Genomic DNA, 23,683 nt, shown 5'->3' on the forward strand with positions numbered 1-23,683 from the left:
TGGAGTGGGGAGCCATCGCCTTCTCCGACAAGCATGTATATACACATAAAAAAGCAAGACAGACAATCTCATTCACTACAACATGACAGTACTTATTTAATTTTGCTAATTTTGTACTAAGGTTGAATTTAATAAATGAAGTAAAAGCTTGGATTTCATGAGTAATAGGTAACTATTAATTATGTTCCCAGTAGCAGAGGTACATAAGAAGAAATCTATTTTGGGGAGCTTATGAATCTACTACCTCCTAGATACCTACTCATAAAAGCCACATGACATTGTTAATATTCTGTAGCAAAGATTAATAACTCATTTCTTCAAATCATACTTTCTTCACAGCAGTCTTTGGATATGATATACCCATAAATCTCATCTTGACTAAACCTAAAATTATACAGTCGAGCTTGTCTGATTGAGATATAACTACTGAACAAAGTAGGCTGGGTTCATCAAAAGTTTTACTTAGATTTCTAAATAGCTGTCAGCATACTTCAGCTGAACATTATATAATCCAAAGCTATTTAATGGATAATAATATAAAATGTGATTGTAACATATTCTTTCACTCCCAATCATTTGAATTTGGATAATTCCAATGGTGTGTCTTTAGAAGAGGCCCACACTTAAGAGACTTTAAAGAAGCATGAATATTATTAAGCAGAGTGTTCCTAATTCAATAGTATTCTAGCAGGAAAAATGCTTGCACTCCACAGGCCCTCATATTTTTACTGTAAAGTGTTAGTTTCCCTAACAACTCCATCTAGCTCCACCTATACTTGCTTTGATTTACTTAGAGTCCGACACGACTGAAGTGACTTAGCAGCAGCAGCATCTCAGGAAAATTACATTTTGTATCCCAGCTGGCACTAGTGGTAAAGAATCCTTCTGCCAATGCAAGAGACATAAGAGACTCAGGTTCGACCCTTGAGTACAGAAGATCCCCTGGAGGAGGGAATGGCAACCCACTTCAGTATTCTTGCCTGGAGAATACAAATGGACAGAGAAGCCTGGCGAGCTAAGTGCATAGGGTTGCAATGAGCTGGAAACGACTGAAGCGACTTAGCAAGCACACATGCATACCTCTACCTCTTTAAAAGAATTAGAACAAATGCCAGAAATGACTGAAGTTTATCTGCTTTTTAAGAATATGTGTATTTAGAAATTGAGACCAATAAGTATCAACTAAGAATCACATCAGACACTAACCACTTCCTACTGACTTCAAAATGACACAATAGCCACACACACACACATTAAAGTCACGTTGCAATATCACCACTAACTGAAATAAGTTAATATGAAAAATGCAGATAACTTAAGTGATAATGTTTTAAAATATATATGACACTGCATTTATAGGCTTAGCATTCATTAATTCTACAAATATTTGAGTGCCTACTACACATCAGGTTTTACACTACTGTGATAAGCTCTGGGGATGTAATTATGAACAAAATAGGTACAACCCAGTATTCAGAGTTCACAGTCTACTAGAAGAGATAGATAATTAAAATATAATTATAACACAATATGATAAACCCTATGAAAGTAAAAGGTGTCACAAAATCAAGCAGAAAGGCCTCAATAAAATGGGAATAAATCATTCAAATGATAGTTTCTGCTATTAATTTCACTGATTCATTCACTTAATAAATATGTATATGCCTATATAGAGAGCCAGTTGTGTGGGAAAAATGGTGAGCAAATTGAAACATGGTCCCACTCCTCATGAAGTTTACGAACAGGTGGAAGAGACAGACTTTAATCTATACTTTCAAGTATTACAAGTGAGGGACAAGCGAGATGCACATGCCTATGATCTTGTAGAAAAAGATCATCTGGACAGAAGTTAGGGACAATTTCCCTAAAGAAGGAATGGTATGGTTAGATCGGAGGGTGAGTAAGAAGGAAGGAGAGGCAGAGTATAGGGAAAAAAAACATTCCATGGAGATAAAGAAGCATGTGGGAAGACCCTGGTGGGAAGAAATGAGATGAGAAAAATGCACTGAAAGGAGATGACATGACTAGACCAGAGTGTGATATAAGGCTGAGAAGATCAGCAGGGCCAATTCATGAATTCATGCAATATTTTCAGTATATAAAGATATCTTATTTTCTTTATCACAAGAATGATGGCAGTAACAGTTAAGTGGATGAATTTTAGAGGGGCAAAATATGAGAATCTAGGAGAGAAAAAAGGGCTGCTTGAATTAGGGTCATGTGATAAGGGTTGTCAGTCACATGGAAACAAATATATGGAGTCAAGAGATGTTTAGAAATGGATTAAAAAATGACATCTGAGGTTCTGGCTTAAGTGACTGAATAGATAGTGATGCTCTTCACAGAGAAGACTGGGTTTTTTTAGGGCAACAAAGAATCATAAGTTTAGTTTTGAACACACTGAGTTTGTGATGTTTTGAAGGTACCCAAGAAGGTATGTGAAGTACACGGCTGCATACACGGGTCTGGAATTCAGAGGTAAGGTATGAGTTGTGAATAAAGTTTACAAAACATTTATGCTTAAGTGATAACCAAGATGATCTTTGGAGGATGTACAGAAGAGAAGATAAAAGACAGCCTAGTGTCAAAGATGGTGAACTCACAAGTTCTAATTACACATAGGGAAATCTATTCTGATTCTAAACTTTTATTTTTCCCCTGGGTTCCAGTAATTTCTCCCTCACATTTTGCAAAATGCTTATTTGAAGTTTGTGTGTGTTACATTGTCAGGTAAATCCTCTTTAACAAAATAGTTATTAGTTTGCCCTATTTCCAAAATTATGCATTCAATCTCTTAATGTAAATACAGAGCTATTTTCCTAGTCCAATAACACTACAATTCTAATATTCTCAGTTTCCCACCTCTTAGCTACAATTCCAAAATCCAAAAAGTTTTAGAAGTAGGAGTTTTTTTTAACTTTGGCACAAACTCATTTGGTGGTAAAATCAAACCTGAAATGAGACAACCCTATAACCCTTCTTTAGCCCTCTAACAGTAGATATTCATATGCACAGCTGAAGGTACAATAGTGTTTGATCATGGGATGCTGTTTTGGATACTGGAGGCTGTGGTGGAATATAGTATCATAAATACTCAGTTGGTCCTCTGCAATTATTTTCTAAAACTTCAGTACAATATTTAACTATTTTATTTTCAGAAATTACAGCATATCATAAATTAAAATTAAGCATTTTCTCTCTTGGAGAAATAATAGATGAGCAAATGTTCTTTCCAATTCAATAAACCAACTGAATACATGAAAGATGTATTCTTCCCTTAATAGGAAAGAATTGGTCAGTTATAAAATTTTATTTTGATACTGTTAGCAATATGTGAACCGTGAACTTCCAGATGTTCAAGCTAGTTTTAGGAAAGGCAGAGGAAACAGAGATCAAATTGCCAACATTCGCTGGATCATCGAAAAATCAAGAGAGTTCCAGAAAAACATCTATTTCTGCTTTATTGACTATGCCAAAGCCTTTGACTGTGTGGATCACAACAAACTATGGAAAATTCTTAAAGAGATGGGAATACCAGACCACCTGACCTGCCTCTTGAGAAACCTATATGCAGGTCAGGAAGCAACAGTTAGAACTGGACATGGAACAACAGACTGGTTCCAAACAGGAAAAGGAGTTCGTCAAGGCTTTATGTTGTCACCCTGCCTATTTAACTTCTATGCAGAGTACATCATGAGAAACGCTGGGCTGGAAGAAGCACATGCTGGAATCAAGATTGCCGGGAGAAATATCAATAAACTCAGATATGCAGATGACACCACCCTTATGGCAGAAAGTGAAGAGGAACTAAAAAGCCTCTTGATGAAAGCAAAAGTGGAGAGTGAAAAGTTGGCTTAAAACTCAACATTCAGAAGATGAAGATCATGGCATCTGGTCCCATTACTTCAAGGGAAATAGATGGGGAAACAGTGGAAACAGTGTCAGACTTTATTTTTTTGGACTCCAAAATCACTGCAGATGGTGATTGCAGCCATGAAATTAAAAGACACTTACTCCTTGGAAGGAAACCAACCTAGATAGCATATTGAAAAGCAGAGACATTACTTTGCCAACAAAGATCCGTCTAGTCAAGGCGGTTTTCTAGTGGTCATGTATGGATGTGAGAGTTGGACTGTGAAGAAAGCTGAGCGCCGAAGAATTGATGCTTTTGAATTGTGGTGTTGGAGAAGACTCTTGAGAGTCCCTTGGACTGCAAGGAGATCCAACCAGTCCATTCTGAAGGAGATCATCAGCCCTGGGTGTTCTTTGGAAGGAATGATGCTAAAGCTGAAACTCCAGTACTTTGGCCACCTCATGTGAAGAGTTGACTCATTGGAAAAGACTCTGATGCTGGGTGGGATTGGGGGCAGGAGGAGAAGGGGACGACAGAGGATGAGATGGCTGGATGGCATCACTGACTCGATGGACATGAGTCTGAGTGAACTCCGGGATTTGGTGATGGACAGGGAGGCCTGGCGTGCTGCGATTCTTGGGATCGCAAAGAGTCCGACACGACTGAGCGACTGAACTGAACTGAACTGTGACATTTAAGTTTAGTGTTTATGGCTATATTTAAGTAAGTCAGTACTCCAGTTTATATTCTTTTTAGAAGTTTATCATGCGATTAAATTTTTTTCATGTAAATGTGAAAATATACAAGTTAATTATTTAAGCTAGATTCAGTAAAATAAGTTTTAAATTCTAAAAAAAAGACACGTTTATCTAAATTCATTAAGGCCTAAACATATATTAATGAAACTATTATAAAACAAAAGACATTTTTCTTCAGAAATCAACCGTTGTATTTAGATGAAGCTTTATACTTCAGTTACTTTCAACTTAAAACAAAGCTCTCATGTAATGCTTAAATGTACTATTTTTCTTCCTCTGTATAGTGACATTTTGATATCATTTTTATTATGAAATTGTGAATGTTCTTTCAAGGATGCAGAAAATAAAGCAGAAACAAGACTGATTTCTTTAAAAGGTCATATTTCAAATATCTTGGAAAGTCATCAATGCATTTTTTAAAAAACATTTTACATGTTCTAAAATAGAGCCAAAGTCATAAATAGGAATATCTGGAACAAAAATCCAAACTTTCCTATAATACTTGTTATCTCTTGTATCATTCTGCTACAAATGCATTATATTTTTTTTATTTTTTAGTATATGTTAATGGTACAATTTGGGATAACATCAATATATTGCCAACTTATGCAGACCTTACAAAAGAAATTCACAGGCCACTTAGTTTTTAAGATTAATTTACAATAAATAAACATGTATTTTTGTAAGAATAAAAGGACCATAAATGCTTATTTCTAAAAAGAAATTCTAAATAATTCAGACTGGTTTATATTGTCTTAGGCTTGAAAACTTTTTATATCCCTTATCTACTTTATGAGTTGATATATGGTCATCAATTAATAAAGTCATTTTTATCATAATAAAATGTCATCATTAGAACTGCAGTATTCCAGCCTAACCATTTTCTAAAGAATATGATTGGGGCATTTTAGGTTGTTAAATATTAAAATAATCTAATTGAAAATGAGACTTTAAAATTATTCATTATGATTGACAAATGGCAGAAAATAGCTCTGTTTCATAAGTACATTTCATCATTCAACTTTTGTAGATACTACTAGTATTTCTGGAGGGGAAAAAAAAGTAAAATTTATCTTGTCTTTGTTTTACATAACTAGTACATAGAATTATTTTTGGCTCTCTGGTCTAAAGGCACCTGTTACTACATTATTTACATAAAACAAATTCCCCAAGTAAATGTGTTCTCATGTATGAAAGACCTTCAAACAAAGTTGTAATTTTACTTTCTCTTTATCACTGAAGAACGGTTCTTGTTTAGAATCAAAAAAATATAATTCCAACTTAAATTGTTTATGTTATAGTAAGTATATAGCCACAAAATACTAATTTGTTGAGAAGACTGATCACAGGACCTCATGGACTAGCTGAAAGCCCCAGAATGCAAAATAATAGTAGCCACAGTCACAAGTTGAATCAAACCAATAATTTGATTAAACACCTTTATCTTGATGAAAGTGAAAGAGTAGAGTGAAAAAGTTGGCTTAAAACTCAACATTGAGAAAACTAAGATCATGGCATCTGGTCCCATCACTTCATGGCACGTAGATGGGGAAACAATGGAAACAGTGAGAAACTGTATTTTCTTGGGCTCCAAAACCACTGCAGATGGTGACTGTAGCCATCAAATTAAAAGACGCTTGCTCCTTGGAAGAAAAGCTATGACAAACCTAGACAGCATATTAAAAAGCAGAGACATTACTGTGCCTACAAAGGTCCCTCTAGCTATAGTTTTTCCAGTAGTAATGTACATATGTGAGAGTTGTACTATAAAGAAAGCTAAGCAGGGAAGAATTGATGCTTTCAAAATGTGGTGCTGGAGAAGACTCTTGAGAGTTCTTTGGACTGCAAGAAGATCCAACCAGTCCATCCTAAAGGAGATCAGTCCTGAATATTCATTGGAAGGACTGATGCTGAAGCTGAAATTCCAATACTTTGGCCACCTGATGCAAAGAACTGACTCACTGGAAAAGACCCTAATGCTGAGAAAGATTGAAGGTGGGAGGAAAAAGGGACGACAGAGGATAAGATGGTTGGATGGCATCACAGACTCAATGGACAAAAGTTTGAGTAATCTCTGGGAGTTGGTGATGGACAGGGAAGCCTGGCATGCTGCAGTCCTTGGGGTTACAAAGAGTTGGACACAACTGAGCAACTGAAGTGATCCTCATTTTATGGATAAAGAAACTGAAGCTCAAACAGGTTATCAGACTCACTCACAATCACAAGGCAGAAAAGTGAATTTGATTTCACATCTTTTGATTACAAGGAGAGTATTTTCTCAATTACATGTTTTTTTATTATCAGCATACAAAGATAGTAAAACTCCACCCCCAGCATTAGAAAAAATGTTTCCCACATTTGTATATGAATCAGTTGATTCTACTCTCTAATGAAAGAACTGTTGGAGTTGCTTCCCCACTATTAGTTGACTTAGCTTGATTCACTTTTCAGTTCAGTTCAGTCACTCAATCGTGTTCGACTCTTTGCGACCTCATGAATTGCAACACGCCAGGCCTCCCTGTCCATCACCAACTCCCAGAGTTCACTCAGACTCACGTCCATTGAGTCAATGATGCCATCCAGCCATCTCGTCCTCTGTCGTCCCCTTCTCCTCCTGCTCCCAATCCCTCCCAGCATCAGAGTCTTTTCCAGTGAGTCAACTCTTCGCATGAGGTGGCCAAAGTACTGGAGTTTCAGCTTTAGCATCATTCCTTCCAAAGAACACCCAGGACTGATCTCCTTTAGAATGGACTGGTTGGATCTCCTTGCAGTCCAAGGGACTCTCAAGAGTCCTCTCCAACACCACAGTTCAAAAGCATCAATTCTTCGGTACTCAGCTTTCTTCACAGTCTAACTCACATCCATACATCACCACTAGAAAAACCATAGCCTTGACTAGACGGATCTTTGTTGGCAAAGTAATGTCTCTGCTTTTCAATATGCTATCTAGGTTGGTCATAACTTTCCTTCCAAGGAGTAAGCGTCTTTTAATTTCATGGCTGCAATCACCATCTGCAGTGATTTTGGAGCCCCCAAAAATAAAGTCTCTCACTGTTTTCACTGTTTCCCCATCTATTTCCCATGAAGTGATGGGACCAGATGCCATGATCTTCATCTTCTGAATGTTGAGCTTTAAGCCAACTTTTTCACTCTCCTCTTTCTCTTACATCAAGAGGCTTTTTAGTTCCTCCTCACTTTCTGCCATAAGGGTGGAGTCATCTGCATATCTGAGGTTATTGATATTTCTCCTGGCAATCTTGATTCCAGCTTGTGCTTCTTCCAGCCCAGCATTTCTCATGATGTACTCTGCATAGAAGTTAAATAAGCAGGGTGACAATATACAGCCTTGACGAACTCCTTTTCCTATTTGAAACCAGTCTGTTGTTCCATATCCACTTCTAACTGTTGCTTCCTGACCTGCATATAGGTTTCTCAAGAGGCAGGTCAGGTGGTCTGGTATTCCCATCTCTTTAAGAATTTTCCACAGTTTATTGTGATCCACACAAAGGCTTTGGCATAGTCAATAAAGCAGAAATAGATGTTTTTCTGGAACTCTCTTGATTTTTCGATGATCCAGCGGATGTTGGCAATTTGATCTTTGGTTCCTCTGCCTTTTTAAAAACCAGATTGAACATCTGGAAATTCATGGTTCATGTATTGCTGAAGCCTGGCTTGGAGAATTTTGAGCATTACTTTGCTAGTGTGTGAGATGAGTGCAATTGTGCAGTAGTGAGCATTTTTTGGCATTGCCTTTCTTTGGGATTAGAATGAAAACTGACCTTTTCCAGTCCTGTGGCCACTGCTGAGTTTTCCAAACTTGCTGGCATATTGAGTGCAGCATTTTCACAGCATCATCTTTCAGGATTTGAAATAGCTCAACTGGAATTCCATTACCTCCACTAGCTTTGTTCATAGTGATGCTTTCTAAGGCCCACTTGACCTTGTACTGTAAGATGTCTGGCTCTAGGTGAGTGATCATTATGGTTATCTAGGTCATTAAGAGCTCTTCTGTATAGTTCTTCTGTGTATTCTTTCCACCTCTTCTTAATATCTTCTGCTGTTAGGTCCATACCATTTCTGTCCTTTATTGTGCCCATCTTTGCATGAAATGTTCCCTTAGTATCTCTAATTTTCTTGAAGATATCTCTAGTCCTTCCTATTCTATTGTTTTCCTCTATTTCTTTGCACTGATCACTGAGGAAACTTTCTTATCTCTCCTTGCTATTTTTTGGAACTCTGCACTCAAATGGGTATATCTTTCCTTTTCTCCTTTGCTTTTCACTTCTCTTCTTTACACAGCTATTTGTAAGGCCTCCTCAGACATCCATTTTGCTTTTTTCATTTCTTTTTCTTGCAGATGGTCTTGATCCCTGTCTCCTGTACAATGTCACGAACCTCCGTCCATAGTTCCTCAGGCACTCTGTCTATCAGATCTAGTCCCTTAAATCTATTTACCCTTATGGCAGAAAGTGAAGAACTAAAGAACCTCTTGATGAAAATGAAATAGGAGGGTGAAAAAGTTCACTTAAACCTCAACATTCAGAAAACTAAGATCACGGCATCCAATCCCATCACTTCATGGCAAATAATTGGGAAAACAGTGGAAACAGTGGCTGACCATTTTTTTGAGCTCCAAAATGGTGATTGCAGCCATGAAATTAAAAGACTCTTACTCCTTGGAAGGAAAGTTATGACCAACCTAGACAGAATATTAAAAAGCAGAGACATTTCTTTGCCAACAAAGGTCTGTCTAGTCAAGGCTATGGTTTTTCCAGTAGTCATGTATGGATGTGAGAGTTGGACTATAAAGAAAGCTGAGCGCCGAAGAACTGATGCTTTTGAACCGTGGTGTTGGAGAAGACTCTTGACAGTCCCTTGGACTGCAAGGAGATCCAACCAATCCATCCTAAAGGAAATTAGTCCTGGGTGTTCACTGGAAGGACTGATGTTGAAGCTGAAGCTGCAATATTTTGGCCACCTAATGTGAAGAGCTGACTCATTTGAAAAGACCCTGATGTTGGGAAAGATTGAAGGCAGGAGGAGAAGGGGACGACAGAGGACGAGACGGTTAGATGGCATCACCGATATGAGTTTGAGTGAATCCCGGGAGTTGGTGATGAACAGCAAGGCCTGGCCTGCTGCGGTTCATGGGATCACAAAGAGTGGGACATGACTGAGCAACTGAACTGAAATAAACTGATCAGAGGGCAGCAGGTTGAAAACCACAATCACAGGAAACTAACCAATCTAATCACATGGACCACAACCTTGTCTAACTCAATGAAACTATAAGCCATGCTGTGTAGGGCCACCCAAGACGGACAGGTCATGGTGGAGAGTTCTGACAAAATATGGCCCACTGGAGAAGGGAATGGCAAACCACTTCAGTATTCTTGCCCTGAGAACCCCATGAACAGTATGAAAAGGCAAAAAGATAGGACGCTGAAAGATGAACTTCCCAGGTTGGTAGGTGCCCAATATGCTGCTGGCGATCAGTGGAGAAATAACTCCAGAAAGAATGAAGAGATGGAGCCAAGGCAAAAACAACACCCACTTATGGATGTGACTGGTGATGGAAGCAAGGTCCAATGCTGTAAAGAGCAATATTGCATACGAACCTGGAATGTTAGGTCCATGAATCAAGGCAAATTGGAAGTGGTCAAACAGGAGATGGCAAGAGTGAACATCGACATTTTAGGAATCAGTGAACTAAAATGGACTGGAATGGGTGAATTTAACTCAGATGACCATTATATCTACTACTGTAGGCAAGAATCCCTTAGAAGAAATAGAGTTGCCCTCAGAGTCAACAAAAGAGTTCGAAATGCAATACTTGGATGCAATCTCAAAAACGACAAAATGATCTCTCTTCATTTCCAAGGCAAATCATTCAATATCAAGTTAATCCAAGTCTATGCCCCAACCAATAATGCTGAAGAAGCTGAAGTTGAAGGATTCTATGAAGACCTACAAGACCTTTTAGGACTAACACCCAAAAAAGATGTCCTTTTCATTACAGGGGACTGGAATGCAAAAGTAGGAAGTCAAGAAACACCTGGAGTAACAGGCAAATTTGGCCTTGGAGTACAGAATGAAGCAGGGCAAAAGCTAATAGAGTTTTGCCAAGAAAATGCACTGGTCATAGCAAACACCCTCTTCCAACAACACAAGAGAAGACTCCACACATGGACATCACCAGATGGACAACACCAAAATCAGATTGATTATATTCTTTGTAGCCAAAGATGGAGAAACTCTATACAGTCAGCATAAACAAGACCGGGAGCTGACTGTGGCTCAGATCATGAACTCCCCAAATCTAATATGTTTAATTAACCTATCAATGTCATTAAAATGCTCCAATAGCAGAAGTTATAAAAGCAAAATGTTGCTTTCCTACCCCCTTCCTCCCTTCCTTTCTTTATTCCTCAATGTGATCTGAATATAGTATGTGTGCATGATAAGTTGCTTTAGTATAGGTGAGAACAGATGAAAATAGAAAACTGGGCAGAAGTCACTTCATAAAAATGAACAAACACCACCCTGAGCTTTGTACTGACAGCCCCAGTGTGCCATACTGGACTTTTAGCAGGCTAGTAAGATGATCAATTAGTATTTCATAAAAATCCCTTAGGCAAAAATACGGAGACTGGATTATTGAAAGATGAGGACACAGGAGAACAATTGGGAGTTTTTAGTAATATTCCAGGAGAGGAGACTAGAGGGCCCAAGTTATGGCAATAGAATTTGATGTTTTAAAGGTAGGTCAAATACTATCCATAATACAGAGGATAAATTTTGAAAAATATGTACAGGATTTCTTATTGATTTATACATGTGGTGAAGGAGAAGGAAGATTCACCTTGATGCTTCACCTATAATGCTTCCATCTGAAATGAGAAATTGTGGAGAAGATGGCACTTAATCTAAATAAAGAATAAAAATGGAGGTAAACAATTAGAAGGAAAGATGATAACTTCAGTGTTAGACATAATGAAATCAGAGTGACTGTAAAGTGTCCAAGAGGAAGGCCTAGTTAATAGCTAGATGTGTGCGCTTACAGAAACAGACTTGGTGGCCATCTCAGAATAAATCGCTGAATCAGGGTTTTACTTAAAATCACACCAAACAAAGAGTTAGAGTTAAAAAGACAGAAGCCAGGTAAAGGACCCTGAGGAACGTGTAATGGGCAAGGAAGACTAGAGAAATCTCAAGAAAGTATAATGAAAATTAGGGTAGAATGATATAACAAAGCCAAAGTAGGATAGAATTTCAAGGAAAATAACTGGTTAACAGAGTCAAATGCTACAGGGATGAGCGAACAGAGAGAGCATGAGACATTGCTATTTTACCACTGATCTTATTTAATAAAGGCATGTGAGATCGCACCTAAGTCCAGAACATTCACAAAACATTTCCATGAGAAAAAGTAGATCTTTTTTAGGAGTGCTGAAGAGAAGCACGTGAATGTATTTCAAACAATAACAGGATATTTCAAATTCTCAAAAAAAAATGTATTAGGGTGTTCAACCAATGTAAACCGGACTTCAAAAAATTTTGCTTACAGTAGACAATAACCTCATTATGTTCTCCCATAAAATCCCACATGATAATGTGAAAATCAATCATTATTTCCATCCAGGTTTTTGTCTTGCCCAAACCTGGGAGCTAATTTCCAAGTAAATTTCCTAAAGGAACATAAGATAGATAAAAGGGGGCTTGCTTTTAAAAAGCAGCTCAGATAATGTTAATCAGATTCTCTTGCCTCTCATCAAAGGTTTGTTTGGTGTTTTGTTTTTTTCTGTCTCTCATAAATTCTTAGAAGGGCTACTATTAGTGGCAAGGTCAACTTTGCCTTACCACAAGTCACTAATGACTGAATTGGTAACTTGATACCTGAGAAGTCTTTTGCTGTCATACGTCTATCACCAACTCTTCAGAGGAGTAAGAGAATATGATGCCTTACTAGGATTTGGCCAAGTTAGGGGAGAGTTTTAAGCTTATTGAATTCTATATTGCATAGGGGAAATGTGATTGTTTTGTAGCCTATAAATATATTGCCAGGCTGTGCAAGCAGTAAGACATCTCACTCTAGAAAGTCAAATGCTGCAATGTGTCACTTTCAAACTTCTCTCACTGGTCCCAGGAAAATATGTACAGATTTCAAATAAAGTTATTTAAAGTAGATTCTGGTATACAGACACCCACGTACTCCAAAGTTAAATTTTCCAGTTAGACTGTCTCCAGTCAATCTGACCACTTCAAAATGACAGGCAAGCCAGTCAAATAAGCAGTCATAGTGGGCCAAAAATCTGTCAAAATAAACCATTAACTGGTGATTACTTTTTGACTGACTTGAGCAGTCAAGTTAATCAAAACAGTCAAACCAGCTTTCCCCTGTGAACACGGTCTTAGCTCTTCCTGTGTTAGTAGGTGTGCCCTGTGTGTATATTTGAAGAGTTTTATTAAGCTACACTGTTTAAGAGAAACAAGTCAAAAAAGTTGTGAGTAACCAGTTTGACAATTAGGGCTCTCCTCAGAGTTGGACCCCAACATCAGCACTGGGGAAGCAGGCTCACGGGGCCTGCTGAGGGCTCCAGAGGGCGGCAAGGGCAGGGGCAGACAAAGGGAAAGCACCATGGGAGCAGGAAGAAGCCATACGCCCAGCTCCTGACATTTCTTGATTAGAGGACTGAGATGTATTCTGACAGGGGAATGGGCTGGTTGTGCCTTTTGAAATTAAATAAAAACACTTAGAAAGAATCCAAGGCAGGGTTTGGTGACATAGGTATCACTATTGACAGCAGTTTTTGATTCTTGGTGTAAGTAGTCATTTCTGTCAGATGAAAGATAGGCTTTAAGAATCTCCTAAAGAATCTGCCTACAATGCAGGAGACTTGGGTTCATTCCCTGGGCTGGGAAGATCTCCTGGAGAAGGGAATGGCAACCCACTTCAGTATTCTTTCCTGGAGAATTCCATGGGCAGAGAAGCCTAGAGAGCTATAGTCCATGGGGTTGCAAAGGGTCGGACATGACTGAGCGACTAACATACACACACAAGAATCTCCTTAATTTAAAAATGAGGGTTATTTACTTTTTCATCTTGCACAAATGACAACCTTGAACTACAGTCTGATGTCTCCAAAGCAGTGTTAGAGGAGCTGTTAGAATTATAAGTTTTAGAATCAGCCTACCTAATTTCAAAACTGTGCTGATAAGTTGTATGGCTTAGAGGAGCTACTCTTATCTGAACACTGGGCACAGTGTGTGTGCTGTGCTTAGTCACTCAGTTGTGTCCAACTCTTTGCAACCCCATGGACTGTAGCCCACCAGGCTTCTCTGTCCATGGGGATTTTCCAGGCAAGAATACTGGAGTGGGTTGCCATGTCCTCCTCCGGGGGATCTTCCCAACCCAGGGATCGAACCCAGGTCTCCTGCATTGCAGGCAGATTCTTTACCTTCTGAGTCACCAGGGAAGTTCAATTAATTTCCAGAATCATTCTGATTACTAAATGACTTAATGTGAGTAAAGCCCTTTCAATGGGGGAAGGTAAGGAGAATTTGTTGTAGAGAAGCATCTGATCAGAAGATGGTCCAGCTCAAGTTCACCATAACTGTGAAAGCATCTTATTCAAATAAAAGATTTTTATAAAGTCTAGACTTCTTTTAGTACTTTAATGGGCTTCCCAGTTAGTTCAGCTGGTAAAGAATCTATCTGCAGTTCAGGAGACCCTGGTTCGATTCCTGGGTCAGGAAGATACCCTGGAGAAGGGATAGGCTACCCACTTCAGTATTCTTGGGCTTCCCTGGTGGCTCAGCTGGCAAAGAATCCGTCTGCAACGTGAGAGACCTGGGTTCAATCCCTGGGTTGGGAAGATCCCCTGGAGGAGGACATAGCAACCTACTCCAGTATTCTTATCTAGAGAATCCCCATGGATAGAAGAGCCTGGAGACCTATAGTCCATGGGGTCGTAAAGAGTCAGACATGACTGAGTGACTAAGTACACAGCAGACTTCTTCTATTCTAGGGCTTTACTTTTTTAAAAGTCATTTCCCAATTAATAGTTTTATCATTTAAAATAATTATAATTTCTAATAACAATGTTAATAAGTATATGGCTAAAGTCTCTAGGTCCGCATTCTATGTGGGCATTGAGCTGGGTGATTTACCTTTACTTTCTCACTTAATAATCCTGAAACACAATGTGGTGTATCAGGTTTACACATGAAGAAATTGAATTTCAGTCAAATTACATGACCTCTCTGAGATCACACAGCTAGTTATGACAAAGCTGGCTTTCAAACCTAGTCATTTTGCTTTAAAACCTATGCTCATTCTAATAGACCATGTTTCTAAGAACCTACAGTATAATAAATATCTCATTAGTAATTATATATTTCTGGTTCTTCCAGAAAAGAAGAGTAGCTGATACTGTGGGATTGGGACTTCCTAGAGAGAAACATTTGTCTCTTGAACCTCTGAAGTAAACCAGAAATCAAACCAGTCAATCCTGAATGAAGTCAACCCTGAATGTTCATTGGAAGTACTGATACTGAAGCCAAAGCTCCAGTACTTTGGCCACCTGATGTGAAGAGCTGACTCATTGGAAAAGACACTGATCTTGGGTAAGATTGAAGGCAAAAGGAGAAGAGGGCAGCAGAAGATGAGATGGTTAGACAGCATCACTGACTAAGTGGACATGAATTTGAGTAAACTCTGGGAAATGGTGGAGGACAGGGAAGCCTGTATGCTACAGTCCATGAGGTTGTGAAGAGTTGGACACAACTTAGCGCTGAACAACAATAGAGGAATCAGGATGATTGAACACTGACCTGGCATGTCCAGATCCCATGTTCCTCCAACTTTTTACACTGTTACTTTGAGTTCCAAAAATTAAAAAAAAAAAAAATTTAAAGCTGTCTGGAAGACAAAACCCAGATTCCAAAAGAGTTAGAGCTAGAAAGGATTTTAAAGATTAAGTAAGAAAATAAGAGGTAGAAGATCTCATTAATTGAAGATGGCTCAAGAATCAATTAATTGCCTGAAAACTAAGCAAGTCTATGCAATCAAAACTATTTCATGGCATATTCTTGGGTAATTTTTCTGTCATTGATAGAAGTAGTAACCTCAGAGAATAATGTACAAAAAATCTAAACTCTGAAGGAGCATGAATGAATGATATGTCTGGGGAAAGCCCAGCCTTTCAGCTAAAACTCAACATACAGATTGTAATCCAACATACAGGATTAACATCTCAGGAGACTTGCCCTGGGTCATTTCAACTCTCTGTGATGCCTTATTCTCTAGATGGAAATAAAAACAGTGAACCCTCTTAAATGTGCCCTATGGTCTGATTAAAGATTGAAAAGGTCTCTAAAAATCCACAGCACTCCCAGGGAAAAATGCTAAATATCATTATAGTTATTACACCAAATGCCATAATTTGGTCTCCTCAGATTCCCTTTTTATGTAGATTCCATCAAACTCTGACTTTTGACTTTTTGCCTCTCTGACCAAATCTCCAATGACAAAGCAAAGGGAAATGTTGAGGCAATTAGTGGGAAATGGAAGCAATTAATTCCCTTTTTTAGTGGAAACCTGGCCTCTGTGAACCAGTTTAACCAAAAATAATCAATGACCTTTCTCTGACCAAACTGAAGCATATCTACGTGATATTTGTCACTGGTTATCCATCTACTGCTTCAACATTAATGAGTCTCTTCACTTTGCCCCTTTCTTTTATGAAATAGAGCCATCTATTCTGGTCCCTTGTTACCTCTACAACTGGTATTTTTGCAAATTTAATGCAGTCCAAGACCTCATTATCCATGTTTAAGCCTAGAAACCACTTCTTAAATAGCTGTGATTTCTGATTTCCCCCAATCCTTGTCCTTTGAACTGTTTCCCCTTCTCTGCTTTAAAGATCGGATCTTGTTCAAAATGAGTAAAGTAGAACAACAAATATAAAGTTTAAATTTAAAAGTTCCCCAGAAAACACTATAGAATTTACTTAGGGAAGATCCCCTGGAGAAGAGAATGGCTACCCACTCCAGTAGTCTTGCCTGGAGAATCCCATGGACAAAGGAGCCTGGTGGACTACAGTCCATGGGGTTGCAAAGAGTCAGACATCACTGAGCAACTAACACACACAAAGCCTATAAAGAATTAGATTCAGGTCGCTGCCCCATCACTTACCCACTGGTCACCTTGGGAAAGTCACCTATCCTTCAGAAGCCTCACTTTTCTCAGCAATGTAAAGAGTGGGACTTGCCTTAAGACCATGTCAGGCTCAAATAAGGTGATAAAGTCTTTAGTATATGATGAAAGCTCAGTGGATGATAACTCTAGGGAAGAGAAGAGATGATTTCATGTACAATATCTGATTTTGATACTCACTAAAACTCCTACAATGACTGAACTCAAGCAGAAGTATTATAGTTAATATTCTACTGTCTTTCTTTTATCCCTCAGAAGAGGTCTTAATGTTTGAGCTTGTGCATTTACTTTATAAATTCTTTCCTTCTTCTAGCATATTATGGGATATTTTACTTGTTATTTTGTCCTTACTGTTTGTTTTGTCTTTGGACAAATATATCTTAAGTAATTGGTTAAAAGTTGTGTTATATATTTCACTGGGTATGTTCAGTGGGGCTGAATCTAAATGAATTTAGATACTACCTAGTGAAAGGTCTCCTTCTGAAACAAATAGAAATGAGAATGAACTGACAATATATTTTTGGAAAATATGGAAAAGTAGATATGACCTATGACGAAAAGCCAAGTTATGCAGAGTTGCTTTTTTCTCTACTTTGTTTTGCTCTGAGAGCTCTGTCCTAAAGCAGAGTCCTCGAAGGCTATTTTCGTAGGAGAGGATATATGAGATAGTAACCCCTGATTATGTTTTGTGCTCTATAAATCTGTCATAAATGTGAGATTACGGATCACATAGGGAGAAGCAGACAAGTCCTCCCTTTGGGTTGTGACCTAGATTTCCAATCTTAGAGCTCTCATGACCAATCTAAGTTTGATATCCCTGGAATAAATTTAGAACTACCCCTCAAGCATGGGAGATTTAAACCTTAACACCACCAGACCCCTCTTCCTTCACACTCAAGCTCAGCCTCAGCCCTTCATTCACTCTCCACGCTATGTGTTAATTCAATTTAAAACATTCAGTAAACACTCCCCCCTCCCAAACACACAGACTTATTCAAAGTCACATGGCAAGTTAGTAGCAAGCTAAAAATGCTGAACTTCTGACTTCCTATTTTACAGTGTGTTCTATCAGCTCTAAACCAAGCAACCACAAAGAAATCACTGAATCATTTGCAAATATTTGCTTGGCCCACTGTTTGGGAGCTAATTTGTGTTCAGTTTAAGTGGTTACTTCTACAGTGAAAAAGGACAGTTCATCACCTTTGATTTTCTTATGATGTTCTATCATATTTTTAGCAAAGATCTTGTCTTCTGTTCTTGCCAGAGGTACAAACAATCACTTTACAAAGTATTACCTACATACTTGTCCTTGCTGGCTTAATATACAGGAGGACTCTATAAACAAAATCTAAAACATGACTTTGGTCTTTCGTCCCACCAATCCATGTTCCAAATGGCCAGGGATAACCTTGATTAAAACACAATCAGATCAAGTTACTCTTGTTAAAATCATATAACCCTTAAAAGCATAGCTCTTATGATCTGCCCCTACCTTAATTCTCCAGCTCTTCTTTATGTTATTCCCCACAATGATTCCAAGCTCTAATCAAAGACCCCTGAATATGCCATGCTTTTCACACATCTGCTCTGATGGAAAGAGCAAATCATCCATCATGTGAAAAGTACCTTACATACGTGCAGGACAATCAGAAGCTTTAGAAGAGGACAAGTGATTGACAAAATGGAGCAAAACATTTGAGAGAATGACTAGAGGATCAGATGTTTCCTAGCCTAAGACTAACTAAGGAGAAGGCTAAAAGTTTATCAGACCTTAAAATCTAATGGTAAAAATTCTACTAACAAAACTTCTGTTGCAGACCTCAGTAGTTCAGTTCAAATCTATTTGAATTTACACAAGATCAAAGGTAGCAGAGAATGTCAAAATCCTAACTGTTGAGGAATTCCCTGCAAGCACTAGCTGAGAGCATTACCTGTCTATAGACAGATTTTCAAGACAAATAGACAGTGCTGTAGATTTTTTAAGCGTATGGAAAGATGTTTGATAGAACCAGTTTTCCCCAGTGGAGGTAAAAAGAGATACAGTCAAATGCCTGATTGAACAGATAACCCTAGCTCAAATTCTTACTTGGAAATACATCTAAGGAAGCTAAATATCTTTCAGAAATTAGTTGTTCATGAATGTACAAACTTCTGTATTAGAAACATGTTTGCAAAAGAAAGAATAAAGAAAGGGAGGAACAGAAGGATTTGTGGCTCAGTGGAAGAAGCTAGAAAGTGAATTACAATCTGTTCCAGTACATTGGCTAAGGAGGAGTGTTTCAGGAACGACAAGAAATGATTTGGAAATAGTCTTCCATGGTAACTCTTGGGAATGAAGTAAGGAGACATGGGAATTCGAATTAAAACTCAATCTCTTTCCCAGATTCATTCCCTTCAACTGTCTTTTTAGTTCTATTTTTGAAACCCACATGTTCTTTCAAACTTAAAGTGATAAAAAGAAAAACAGCATCCTAATAGGCTTTAAGGTCATTAAGCTCAACCTCTAGCTGTATCCTAAGAACAATAACAAAATTAGAACCTAGGACTTACTTTTTTTAACCAATCTGTTCTTAAAACTGGTCATCTAAAGAAATTCTACAATCTATCGTACTATCTCACTTTTCAATAACACAGATCCCTCAATTTTCCTAATGTTTAGCAGATGTACTAAGTTGCTTCAGTCTTGTATGACTCTTTGTGACCCTATGGACTGTAGCCTGCCAGGCTCCTCTGTCCATGAGATTTTCCAGGCAAGAATACTGGAGCATATTGTCATATCCTCCTTCAGGGGATCTTCCCGACCCAGGGATCGAACCCACGTCTCTCATGTCTCCTGCATTGGCTGGCATGTTCTAGCTCCACCTACAATACATTCGCATACCGTTCTTATTTGCTGATAAGCAATGGGACAAGATTTAAATTATCTATCATCAGCTAAGTTCTCACAAGCAAAATGTCTGCCAATTTTGGTATATCGCCAGACACCTACACACTGATTTACAGATTCCTTAACAGGCTGGAAATTAATATCTAACCAAAATTAAGAATATTTTTGTATATTATTAATATTCATTTTTCTACAAAACTATTGTTAAAGTCTCCCTTCACAAGTTATGTTTTCAAAAACACTTGTGATTCTTACACTTCCTCATACATCTTCGGCTATCTATGCTTCACTGACTCTTCTTCCTGATCTTGGTAAATATAATCAATAAAACCTGAGCAACTATTTTGCATTATTCATTTCACTATTCACTTGTTTTGTTTTAGCCAACAGTGTAAATTTTGCAATCTGCTATTTGTAGACATGACTTCTGTGGATCTGCTATCACTCCATTGCTTAATCTAACATTTTTTACTATAAAGAATTAATCAGATTTGCCTCTGTGAAGAATCTGGCATGTTGAATGAATTTCATTTTGTACACTTATTTTTAGAAAAATAAAATTGAATTTTATTTATACATTGATTAATAAAGAATACATTATATTTCCACATGTATGTTTACTACTTTATTAGTATCCATAGTTATTCTTTAGAATCATATTTCATTAGTTTATTTGAAACTATTGTATAAGAATATTTTATTTCTTTCAGTTTCTCCTTTTCTTATTTCTCCTTTCTAACTATTCAAACCATTGTTTTAAAAATTATTTCCACTTTCAAAATTACTACAATTTCTGAAAATGTCACTAATGCTAGGATATTCTTGTCTGTAATATTCCATGGACTGAAGAGAAATTTCCATCAGATTTAAATATCTCATATTATTTTGGTTGTCTAAAACATAATAAATCCTTGTGTCACAGTCTTTAAAATTAAGCTGATTTTGAATGAACTTTTTTCAGTTTGTCTCATTTTTGACATCAGCTGCAACTTCCAGTTCAACAAAATTACACATACATTGAAATACTCTACTCCTTTGTAATGAAACAGAAATCTTTTAAGAAAAGTAATGGTAATCAAACCAAAGACATATACAACATGAAAATTATCTCTATTCCATCTGGTTTATAGCTAAAATAAAGTTTTTATTCTCAAGCTGGAGATTACAAAGTTTGGCCTATTTAAGGTAGCTTCTACCAAAAAAGTAAAAGATTTAGTATTAATTCAAAATTTACTTCAAAGTGTAAAGCTAGACTCAGATTCACCTAAAATAGGAGTGAAGCGGAATTGTCTAAATAATCTTGATAATGAACTCCATATTCTGCTTCACTTTGTTTTGTTGACACAGCCTGAATAGGGAAGAACTGTGAAGGTTATTTTAAAGTCTCTTAACTTTAAATGAATTTCTAGTAAATAAGTTACTAAAAAGTTATTGAAAATGAATTAAAGATTATCTCAGGTTTATTTTCTTCTCAAAATGTCTATTCCCAATTAAACATTTTAAGATGTTGCTAAAAGCATGGGTTATAATTCATATAAACAAATATATACAAAATATATGTGTATTTATGTGCATATATATACAAATATATATATAATCTTCCAGTCCCTACTACAACTCTGCTAATTATTACAATTAAAAACTATGACTAATAAAGTAATTGAAAACTATTATAATAAAAAGTTATTGCTTTGGGATATTTGACATCCCCTATACAAATTTTTCAGATTCAAATTTTCATAAAAAACAGAATAACTTTGATGCTTGAAAAATAGCATATGCTAAAGTACTATCTGATATTATTTCTGCTCTGAAGAGTACTCATATTTTCTTACATTTAAAAGCCAATAAAATATATATTGCTAAAATGTAAACAGAAATTAACATTTACTCATAAAATAACATATAAGATGCAATAAAATGTCAAATCATGTTCCAATTTAGTAAATACTCTAGAATATTAAACTGAAAGAAGAAATTGCTTTGGTTATGAAATAAAACAGTGATTTCTACATCTTGATTAAAATAAGGCATTAATAGAGTTTTAGATATATTTTACCCAAATTACAGAAAATCACAGCTCAACTACTATAACATCCTGATACCCAGTGATCATGCAAGATAAAACTATAATTATCAGTAAGCCACAAATATCAAAGTAAAGCAGATATTGATTAGACTCCGCTTTCACAGTTTAAAGTACAGAAAATTAACTTGTCAGTTTGGTTACCTACCAGCAATGATTGGATTCTATCAGTGTTATTACCTTTACAAACAGCAACAAATTATAATCACTCTTCCCATAATATAAGCACCATGCTAAAAGAGACAACCAAAGTAAACGACACAATCATGAATAATGAATAGTTTGGGCTGGTTGGAATCCACTTAGTTGAGGAAAGAGAAAAGAGAAGTGGCTCATTAGGGCATTTCCTGAACTTTGGTTGGAATTTCAGTTAAGGAAGAAGAAATGACACAGCAGTTTCACACTGGGGACTTCCTTTCTTTATCTGAAATATGCTACCAACTTGAGAAACAGCACTCCAACAAAAGTCTCCCCAGTAATGTGGTCAGAATAAAAGCTCTCATTGATCCCATTGCCCATAATCAACATTTCTTCCCAGAATATGCACAAGCAGTAAATGGTTGTTATCAAAGTAGACTAAGATCCCATCTTTATTGCATCATATTAAGTCTCACATTTAATATTTCTTCAACAAACTGACCTGCACTGATTTCCAGTTTTTAAGAATTGCACTTTTGTTGAGAGTATTAATAGATTTTGAGTTTCTGCTTTAGGCCATCAATTTTCCCATATTTCATATAATCACATTTTCCTTACATATGATTTTGCCCTCAAATTCTAGGATAACTTTAATCTTGTACAGCAATATTTTATCTCCCTGTGTGGATGGAAGATATTTAATTCAGCTTACAAGATTTCTAATTTATTATTATTAACATCCCAATGTGATCTATATTTTTAAGAGACATGAGTACCGGTTACTCACTCGCTGCCTTTTATAAAAGAAACATCTAAAGAAGTCTCATTTCCTTTATCAGTTACCTACATGAAAGTAAAAATCTAAAGATACATCTTTGTTCCTACACTACAATTTGTGCTATGAAACTTTGCATTTATTTTATAATAGTTACATCATTACATATAGTATAATTACTGAAGTTTCATGCAAAGATTACATTCAAATTCTTCCTACCCTTGTGTTTTATAAAAATCATGCAATTAAATTGACATTTATGTTTGTCAAACAGTGAAGGCTATATAACAATGTCTCAACACTGTGTCTTCCATGAAGAACTGCAAAACTATTGAGCAAAAATTTTTAAAGTTCTCTCATCAGCAATAATTTTTGAGCCATTTTACAATTTCTGATGGTGTTCTGATACATTTAAATCTCTTAAGGTGATGGGAAGGAGTAAATACTTATTTCAGAGTAAAATTAATTTTGGAAATTAAGAAACACTTTTAAGAAAGAGAAACACTGAGATTTTGACTTTAGATTGAAATATAGTTTAAAACACATTTGTGGGATTCATAAGTGCTGAAGCTCTATTACTATAAAGGCATACATTTTGGTTTCTGAAAAGTTAGAAATGTATGGATACACACTCCTGAAGCAAAAGCCACCAATGTGTTAATGGTGCTTATATGCTAATGGTGTTCCAGTGGAACACTTAAGATATTTAAAAAATTTTTGTTTACCTATAGCTTCTACTACTAAGTCACTTCAGTCGTGTCCAACTCTGTGCAACCCCATAGACGGCAGCCCACCAGGCTCCCCTGTCCCTGGGATTCTCCAGGCAAGAACACTGGAGTGGGTTGCCATTTCCTTCTCCAATGCATGAAAGTGAAAAGTGAAAGTGAAGTCGCTCAGTCGTGTCTGACCCTCAGCGACCCCATGGACTGCAGCCTTCCAGGCTCCTCCGTCCATGGGATTTTCCAGGCA

At 37.0% G+C, this 23,683-nt stretch overlaps 1 protein-coding gene across 7 annotated transcripts in view; it reads right to left on the minus strand.

The window, feature by feature from the left end:
* Nucleotides 1-22,130, minus strand: part of TFEC (transcription factor EC) — a 95,557-nt gene extending 73,427 nt beyond the window's left edge. For 2 of the 7 annotated variants that reach the window (XM_086396722.1, XM_086396719.1), the window contains exons 1-2: nucleotides 21,950-22,058; nucleotides 16,808-16,956 (exon numbers count right to left, since the gene is read on the minus strand). The gene's annotated coding sequence lies outside the window, so the exon portion shown is untranslated. Of the gene's footprint in view, nucleotides 1-16,807; nucleotides 16,957-21,949 lie in introns of all 7 variants that reach the window. The other 5 variants (XM_086396723.1, XM_086396718.1, XM_086396720.1 and 2 more) reach the window with 5 other exon arrangements.
* Nucleotides 22,131-23,683: the final 1,553 nt, after the last annotated feature.

Source organism: Bos grunniens, chromosome 4, assembly GCF_055505025.1.
Source record: "Bos grunniens cultivar Pamir isolate PY7600 chromosome 4, Bosgru_T2T1.0, whole genome shotgun sequence".
Lineage (NCBI taxonomy): Eukaryota > Metazoa > Chordata > Mammalia > Artiodactyla > Bovidae > Bos > Bos grunniens.